The sequence below is a fragment of the Taudactylus pleione genome, unplaced genomic scaffold (assembly GCF_031769625.1).
Source record: "Taudactylus pleione unplaced genomic scaffold, aTauple2 ptg001270l, whole genome shotgun sequence".
Taxonomy (NCBI): domain Eukaryota; kingdom Metazoa; phylum Chordata; class Amphibia; order Anura; family Myobatrachidae; genus Taudactylus; species Taudactylus pleione.
Window position 1 is genome coordinate 90,001 of NW_028285670.1, and position 7,500 is coordinate 97,500.

The following is a 7,500-nucleotide window of genomic DNA, read 5'->3' on the forward strand; positions in this document are numbered from 1 at the left end:
CTTAACTCAAGTAAATTCATTGATAAGTTGAAAAAATTAAATGTAAAATGTAATAGAAAAGAATGTTTTGGCTGTCTAAAATTACATACAGCACATGGTATTCCCGGGTGGTCTCCCATCCAAGTACAAACCAGGACCAACACTGCATAGCTTCCAAGATCAGATGAGATTGGGCATGTCCAGTGTGGTTTGGCTGTAGGTGCTCAAAAGCATTAAATTTAGACCTCTATTACTTCTTAACTCAAGTAAATTCATTGATAAGTTGAAAAAATTAAATGTAAAATCTAATAGAAAAGAATGTTACGGCAGTATAAAATTACTTACAGCACCTGGTATTCCCAGGTGGTCTCCCATCCAAGTACAAACCAGGTCCAACACTGCATAGCTTCCAAGATCAGATGAGATTGGGCATGTCCAGTGTGGTTTGGCTGTAGGTGCTCAAAAGCATTAACTTTAGACCTCTATTACTTCTTAACTCAAGTAAATTCATTGATAAGTTGAAAAAATTAAATGTAAAATGTAATAGAAAAGACTATTATGGTAGTATAAAATTACCTACAGCACCTGGGATTTCTAGGTCGTCTCCCATCCAAGTACTAACCAGGCCCAACACTGCATAGCTTACAAGATCAGACGAGATTGGGCATGTCCAGTGTGGTTTGGCTGAAGGAGCTCAAAAACATTAACTTTAGACCTCTATTACTTCTTAACTCAAGTAAATTCATTGATAAGTTGAAAAAATTAAATGTAAAATGTAATAGAAAAGAATGTTATGGCTGTATAAAATTACCTACAGCACCTGGTATTCCCAGGTGGTCTCCCATCCAAGTACTAACCAGGCCCAACACTGCATAGCTTCCAAAATCAGACGAGATTGGGCATGTCCAGTGTGGTTTGGCTGTAGGTGCTCAAAAACATTAACTTTAGACCTCTTTTACTTCTTAAATCAAGTAAATTCATTGATAAGTTGAAAAAATTAAATGTAAATATAATAGAAAAGAATGTTTTGGCTGTCTAAAATTACATACAGCACCTGGTATTCCCAGGTGGTCTCCCATCCAAGTACTAACCAGGCCCAACACTACATAGCTTCCAAGATCAGACGAGATTGGGCATGTCCAGTGTGGTTTGGCTGTAGGTGCCCAAAACCATTAACTTTAGACCTCTATTACTTCTTAACTCAAGTAAATTCATTGATAAGTTGAAAAAATTAAATGTAAAATGTAATAGAAAAGAATGTTATGGCAGTATAAAATTACCTACAGCACCTGGTATTCCCAGGTGGTCTCCCATCCAAGTACTAACCAGACCCAACACTGCATAGCTTCCAAGATCAAACAAGATTGGGCATGTCCAGTGTGCTTTGGCTGTAGGTGCTCAAAAACATTAACTTTAGATCTCTTTTACTTCTTAACTCAAGTAAATTCAATGATAAGTTGAAAAAATTAAATGTAAAAAGTAATAGAAAAGAATGTTTTGGCTGTATAAAATTTCCTACAGCAACTGGTATTCCCAGGTGGTCTCCCATCCAAGTACAAACCAGGCCCAACACAGCAAGGCTTACAAGATCAGACGAGATTGGGCATGTCCAGTGTGGTTTGGCTGTAGGTGCTCAAAAACATTAACTTTAGACCTCTTTTACTTCTTAACTCAAGTAAATTCAATGATTAGTTGTAAAATGAAATGTAAAATATAATAAAAAAGAATGGTATGGCAGTATAAAATTACCTACAGCTCCTGCTATTCCCAGGTGGTCTCCCATCTAATTACTAACCAGGCCCAACACTGCATAGCTTCCAAGATCAGATGAGATTGGGCAAGACCAGTGTGGTTTGGCTGAAGGAGCTCAAAACATTAACTTTAGACCTCTTTTACTTCTTTACTCAAGTAAATTCTTTGATAAGTTGAAAAAATTAAATGTAAAATGTAATAGAAAAGAATGTTATGGCTGCATAAAATTACCTACAGGCCCTGGTATTCCCAGGTAGTCTCCCATCCAAGTACTAACCAGGCCCAACACTGCATAGCTTCCAAGATCAGACGAGATTGGGCATGTCCAGTGTGGTTTGGCTGTAGGTGCTCAAAAAAATTAACTTTAGACCTCTATTACTTCTTAACTCAAGTAAATTCATTGATAAGTTCAAAAAATTAAATGTAAAATGTAATAGAAAAGAATGTTATGGCTGTATAAAATTACCTACAGCACCTGGTATTCTCAGGTGGTCTCCCATCCAAGTACTAACCAGGCCCAACACTGGATAGCTTCCAAGATCAGACGAGATTGGGCATGTCCAGTGTGGTTTGGCTGTAGGTGCCCAAAACCATTAACTTTAGACCTCTATTACTTCTTAACTCAAGTAAATTCATTGATAAGTTGAAAAAATTAAATGTAAAATGTAATAGAAAAGAATGTTATGGCAGTATAAAATTACCTACAGCACCTGGTATTCTCAGGTGGTCTCCCATCCAAGTACTAACCAGACCCAACACTGCATAGCTTCCAAGATCAAACAAGATTGGGCATGTCCAGTGTGGTTTGGCTGTAGGTGCTCAAAAACATTAACTTTAGATCTCTTTTACTTCTTAACTCAAGTAAATTCAATGATAAGTTGAAAAAATTAAATGTAAAATGTAATAGAAAAGACTGTTTTGGCTGTATAAAATTTCCTACAGCAACTGGTATTCCCAGGTGGTCTCCCATCCAAGTACAAACCAGGCCCAACACAGCAAGGCTTACAAGATCAGACGAGATTGGGCATGTCCAGTGTGGTTTGGCTGTAGGTGCTCAAAAGCATTAAATTTACACCTCTATTACTTCTTAACTCAAGTAAATTCATTGATAATTTGAAAAAATTAAATGTAAAATGTAATAGAAAAGAATGTTATGGCAGTATAAAATTACCTACAGCACCTGGTATTCCCAGGGGGTCTCCCATCTATGTACTAACCAGGCCCAACACTGCATAGCTTCCAAGATCAGACGAGATTTGGCATGTCCAGTGTTGTTTGACTGTAGGTGCTCAAAATCATTAACTTTAGATCTCTTTTACTTCTTAACTCAAGTAAATTCAATGATAAGTTGAAAAAATTAAATGTAAAATGTAATAGAAAAGAATGTTTTGGCTGTAAAAAATTTCCTACAGCAACTGGTATTCCCAGGTGGTCTCCCATCCAAGTACAAACCAGGCCCAACACAGCAAGGCTTACAAGATCAGACGAGATTGGGCATGTCCAGTGTGGTTTGGCTGTAGGTGCTCAAAAGCATTAAATTTACACCTCTATTACTTCTTAACTCAAGTAAATTCATTGATAAGTTGAAAAAATTAAATGTAAAATGTAATAGAAAAGAATGTTATGGCAGTATAAAATTACCTACAGCACCTGGTATTCCCAGGGGGTCTCCCATCCATGTACTAACCAGGCCCAACACTGCATAGCTTCCAAGATCAGATGAGATTGGGCAAGACCAGTGTGGTTTGGCTGAAGGAGCTCAAAACATTAACTTTAGACCTCTTTTACTTCTTTACTCAAGTAAATTCTTTGATAAGTTGAAAAAATTAAATGTAAAATGTAATAGAAAAGAATGTTATGGCTGCATAAAATTACCTACAGGCCCTGGTATTCCCAGGTAGTCTCCCATCCAAGTACTAACCAGGCCCAACACTGCATAGCTTCCAAGATCAGACGAGATTGGGCATGTCCAGTGTGGTTTGGCTGTAGGTGCTCAAAAAAATTAACTTTAGACCTCTATTACTTCTTAACTCAAGTAAATTCATTGATAAGTTCAAAAAATTAAATGTAAAATGTAATAGAAAAGAATGTTATGGCTGTATAAAATTACCTACAGCACCTGGTATTCTCAGGTGGTCTCCCATCCAAGTACTAACCAGGCCCAACACTGGATAGCTTCCAAGATCAGACGAGATTGGGCATGTCCAGTGTGGTTTGGCTGCAGGTGCTCAAAAACTTTAACTTTAGACCTCTTTTACTTCTTAACTCAAGTAAATTCATTGATAAGTTGAAAAAATTAAATGTAAAATGTAACAGAAAAGAATGTTTTGGCTGTCTAAAATTACATACAGCACATGGTATTCCCGGGTGGTCTCCCATCCAAGTACAAACCAGGCCCAACACTGCATAGCTTCCAAGATCAGATGAGATTGGGCATGTCCAGTGTGGTTTGGCTGTAGGTGCTAAAAAGCATTAAATTTAGACCTCTATTACTTCTTAACTCAAGTAAATTCATTGATAAGTTGAAAAAATTAAATGTAAAATGTAATAGAAAAGAATGTAACGGCAGTATAAAATTACCTACAGCACCTGATATTCCCAGGTGGTCTCCCATCCAAGTACAAACCAGGTCCAACACTGCATAGCTTCCAAGATCAGACGAGATTGGGCATGTCCAGTGTGGTTTGGCTGTAGGTGCTCAAAAGAATTAACTTTAGACCTCTATTACTTCTTAACTCAAGTAAATTCATTGATAAGTTGAAAAAATTAAATGTAAAATGTAATAGGAAAGAATATTATGGTAGTATAAAATTACCTACAGCACCTGGGATTCCTAGGTCATCTCCCATCCAAGTACTAACCAGGCCCAACACTGCATAGCTTCCAAGATCAGACGAGATTGGGCATGTCCAGTGTGGTTTGGCTGTAGGTGCCCAAAACCATTAACTTTAGACCTCTATTACTTCTTAACTCAAGTAAATTCATTGATAAGTTGAAAAAATTAAATGTAAAATGTAATAGAAAAGAATGTTATGGCAGTATAAAATTACCTACAGCACCTGGTATTCCCAGGTGGTCTCCCATCCAAGTACTAACCAGACCCAACACTGCATAGCTTCCAAGATCAAACAAGATTGGGCATGTCCAGTGTGGTTTGGCTGTAGGTGCTCAAAAACATTAACTTTAGATCTCTTTTACTTCTTAACTCAAGTAAATTCAATGATAAGTTGAAAAAATTAAATGTAAAATGTAATAGAAAAGACTGTTTTGGCTGTATAAAATTTCCTACAGCAACTGGTATTCCCAGGTGGTCTCCCATCCAAGTACAAACCAGGCCCAACACAGCAAGGCTTACAAGATCAGACGAGATTGGGCATGTCCAGTGTGGTTTGGCTGTAGGTGCTCAAAAGCATTAAATTTACACCTCTATTACTTCTTAACTCAAGTAAATTCATTGATAATTTGAAAAAATTAAATGTAAAATGTAATAGAAAAGAATGTTATGGCAGTATAAAATTACCTACAGCACCTGGTATTCCCAGGGGGTCTCCCATCTATGTACTAACCAGGCCCAACACTGCATAGCTTCCAAGATAAGACGAGATTTGGCATGTCCAGTGTTGTTTGACTGTAGGTGCTCAAAATCATTAACTTTAGATCTCTTTTACTTCTTAACTCAAGTAAATTCAATGATAAGTTGAAAAAATTAAATGTAAAATGTAATAGAAAAGAATGTTTTTGCTGTAAAAAATTTCCTACAGCAACTGGTATTCCCAGGTGGTCTCCCATCCAAGTACAAACCAGGCCCAACACAGCAAGGCTTACAAGATCAGACGAGATTGGGCATGTCCAGTGTGGTTTGGCTGTAGGTGCTCAAAAGCATTAAATTTACACCTCTATTACTTCTTAACTCAAGTAAATTCATTGATAAGTTGAAAAAATTAAATGTAAAATGTAATAGAAAAGAATGTTATGGCAGTATAAAATTACCTACAGCACCTGGTATTCCCAGGGGGTCTCCCATCCATGTACTAACCAGGCCCAACACTGCATAGCTTCCAATATCAGACGAGATTGGGCATGTCCAGTGTGGTTTGGCTGTAGGTGCTCAAAAACTTTAACTTTAGACCTCTATTACTTCTTAACTCAAGTAAATTCATTGATAAGTTGAAAAAATTAAATGTAAAATGTAATAGAAAAGAATGTTATAGCTGTATAAAATTACCTACAGCACCTGGTATTCCCAGGTGGTCTCCCATCCAAGTACTAACCAGGCCCAACACTACATAGCTTCCAAGATCAGACGAGATTGGGCATGTCCAGTGTGGTTTGGCTGTAGGTGCCCAAAACCATTAACTTTAGACCTCTATTACTTCTTAACTCAAGTAAATTCATTGATAAGTTGAAAAAATTAAATTTAAAATGTAATAGAAAAGAATGTTATGGCAGTATAAAATTACCTACAGCACCTCGTATTCCCAGGTGGTCTCCCATCCAAGTACTAACCAGGCCCAACACTGCATAGCTTCCAAGATCAAACAAGATTGGGCATGTCCAGTGTGGTTTGGCTGTAGGTGCTCAAAAACATTAACTTTAGATCTCTTTTACTTCTTAACTCAAGTAAATTCAATGATAAGTTGAAAAAATTAAATGAAAAATGTAATAGAAAAGAATGTTTTGGCTGTATAAAATTTCCTACAGCAACTGGTATTCCCAGGTGTTCTCCCATCCAAGTACAAACCAGGCCCAACACAGCAAGGCTTACAAGATCAGACGAGATTGGGCATGTCCAGTGTGGTTTGGCTGTAGGTGCTCAAAAGCATTAAATTTACACCCTATTACTTCTTAACTCAAGTAAATTCATTGATAAGTTGAAAAAATTAAATGTAAAATGTAATAGAAAAGAATGTTATGGCAGAATAAAATTACCTACAGCACCTGGTATTCCCAGGGGGTCTCCCATCCATGTACTAAACAGGCCCAACACTGCATAGCTTCCAAGATCAGATGAGATTGGCATGTCCAGTGTGTTTTGACTGTAGGTGCTCAAAAACATTAACTTTAGACCTCTTTTACTTCTTAACTCAAGTAAATTCATTGATAAGATGAAAAAATGTATTGTAAAATGTAATAGAAAAGAATGTTATGGCTATATAAAATTAACTACAGCACCTGGCATTCCCATGGGGTCTCCCATCCAAGTACTAACCAGGCCCAACACTGCATAGCTTCCAAGATCTGACAAGATTGGGCATGTTCAGTGTGGTTTGGCTGTAGGTGCTCTAAAATATTAACTTTAGACCTCTTTTACTTCTTAACTCAAGTAAATTCATTGATAAGTTGAAAAAATTAAATGTAAAATGTAATAGAAAAGAATGTTATGGCAGTATAAAATTACCTACAGCACCTGGCATTCCCAGGTGGTCTCCCATCCAAGTACTAACCAGGCGCAACACTGCATAGCTTTCAAGATCAGACGAGATTGGGAATAACCAGTGTGGTTTGACTGTAGGTGCACAAAAACATTAACTTTAGACCTCTTTTACTTCTTAACTCAAGTAAATTCATTGATAAGTTGAAAAAATGTAATGTAAAATGTAATAGAAAAGAATGTTATGGCTATATAAAATTACCTACAGCACCTGATATTCCCAGGTGGTCTCCCGTCCAAGTACTAACCAGGCCCAACACTGCATAGCTACCAAGATCAAACGAGATTGGGCATGTCCAGTGTGGTTTGGCTGTAGGTGCTCAAAAGCATTAACTTTA

The 7,500-nt window shown here is 37.2% G+C and overlaps 25 pseudogenes; all 25 read right to left on the reverse strand.

Annotated features, from left to right (window-relative positions):
- Positions 1-82: 82 nt before the first annotated feature.
- Positions 83-201, reverse strand: LOC148443788 (5S ribosomal RNA; annotated as a pseudogene).
- Positions 202-317: 116 nt separating this feature from the next.
- Positions 318-436, reverse strand: LOC148443789 (5S ribosomal RNA; annotated as a pseudogene).
- Positions 437-787: 351 nt separating this feature from the next.
- Positions 788-906, reverse strand: LOC148443790 (5S ribosomal RNA; annotated as a pseudogene).
- Positions 907-1,021: 115 nt separating this feature from the next.
- LOC148443791 (5S ribosomal RNA) lies at positions 1,022-1,140 on the reverse strand (annotated as a pseudogene).
- A 116-nt stretch (positions 1,141-1,256) lies between these two features.
- Positions 1,257-1,375, reverse strand: LOC148443792 (5S ribosomal RNA; annotated as a pseudogene).
- A 350-nt stretch (positions 1,376-1,725) lies between these two features.
- LOC148443793 (5S ribosomal RNA) lies at positions 1,726-1,844 on the reverse strand (annotated as a pseudogene).
- A 115-nt stretch (positions 1,845-1,959) lies between these two features.
- On the reverse strand, positions 1,960-2,078 carry LOC148443794 (5S ribosomal RNA; annotated as a pseudogene).
- Positions 2,079-2,194: 116 nt separating this feature from the next.
- On the reverse strand, positions 2,195-2,313 carry LOC148443795 (5S ribosomal RNA; annotated as a pseudogene).
- Positions 2,314-2,429: 116 nt separating this feature from the next.
- On the reverse strand, positions 2,430-2,548 carry LOC148443796 (5S ribosomal RNA; annotated as a pseudogene).
- A 351-nt stretch (positions 2,549-2,899) lies between these two features.
- Positions 2,900-3,018, reverse strand: LOC148443797 (5S ribosomal RNA; annotated as a pseudogene).
- Positions 3,019-3,369: 351 nt separating this feature from the next.
- On the reverse strand, positions 3,370-3,488 carry LOC148443798 (5S ribosomal RNA; annotated as a pseudogene).
- A 115-nt stretch (positions 3,489-3,603) lies between these two features.
- Positions 3,604-3,722, reverse strand: LOC148443799 (5S ribosomal RNA; annotated as a pseudogene).
- A 116-nt stretch (positions 3,723-3,838) lies between these two features.
- On the reverse strand, positions 3,839-3,957 carry LOC148443800 (5S ribosomal RNA; annotated as a pseudogene).
- A 116-nt stretch (positions 3,958-4,073) lies between these two features.
- LOC148443801 (5S ribosomal RNA) lies at positions 4,074-4,192 on the reverse strand (annotated as a pseudogene).
- A 116-nt stretch (positions 4,193-4,308) lies between these two features.
- Positions 4,309-4,427, reverse strand: LOC148443802 (5S ribosomal RNA; annotated as a pseudogene).
- Positions 4,428-4,543: 116 nt separating this feature from the next.
- LOC148443803 (5S ribosomal RNA) lies at positions 4,544-4,662 on the reverse strand (annotated as a pseudogene).
- A 116-nt stretch (positions 4,663-4,778) lies between these two features.
- LOC148443804 (5S ribosomal RNA) lies at positions 4,779-4,897 on the reverse strand (annotated as a pseudogene).
- A 351-nt stretch (positions 4,898-5,248) lies between these two features.
- On the reverse strand, positions 5,249-5,367 carry LOC148443805 (5S ribosomal RNA; annotated as a pseudogene).
- Positions 5,368-5,718: 351 nt separating this feature from the next.
- LOC148443806 (5S ribosomal RNA) lies at positions 5,719-5,837 on the reverse strand (annotated as a pseudogene).
- A 116-nt stretch (positions 5,838-5,953) lies between these two features.
- Positions 5,954-6,072, reverse strand: LOC148443807 (5S ribosomal RNA; annotated as a pseudogene).
- Positions 6,073-6,188: 116 nt separating this feature from the next.
- LOC148443808 (5S ribosomal RNA) lies at positions 6,189-6,307 on the reverse strand (annotated as a pseudogene).
- A 350-nt stretch (positions 6,308-6,657) lies between these two features.
- On the reverse strand, positions 6,658-6,775 carry LOC148443809 (5S ribosomal RNA; annotated as a pseudogene).
- Positions 6,776-6,891: 116 nt separating this feature from the next.
- LOC148443810 (5S ribosomal RNA) lies at positions 6,892-7,010 on the reverse strand (annotated as a pseudogene).
- Positions 7,011-7,126: 116 nt separating this feature from the next.
- LOC148443811 (5S ribosomal RNA) lies at positions 7,127-7,245 on the reverse strand (annotated as a pseudogene).
- A 116-nt stretch (positions 7,246-7,361) lies between these two features.
- Positions 7,362-7,480, reverse strand: LOC148443812 (5S ribosomal RNA; annotated as a pseudogene).
- Between the last annotated feature and the right edge of the window lie 20 nt (positions 7,481-7,500).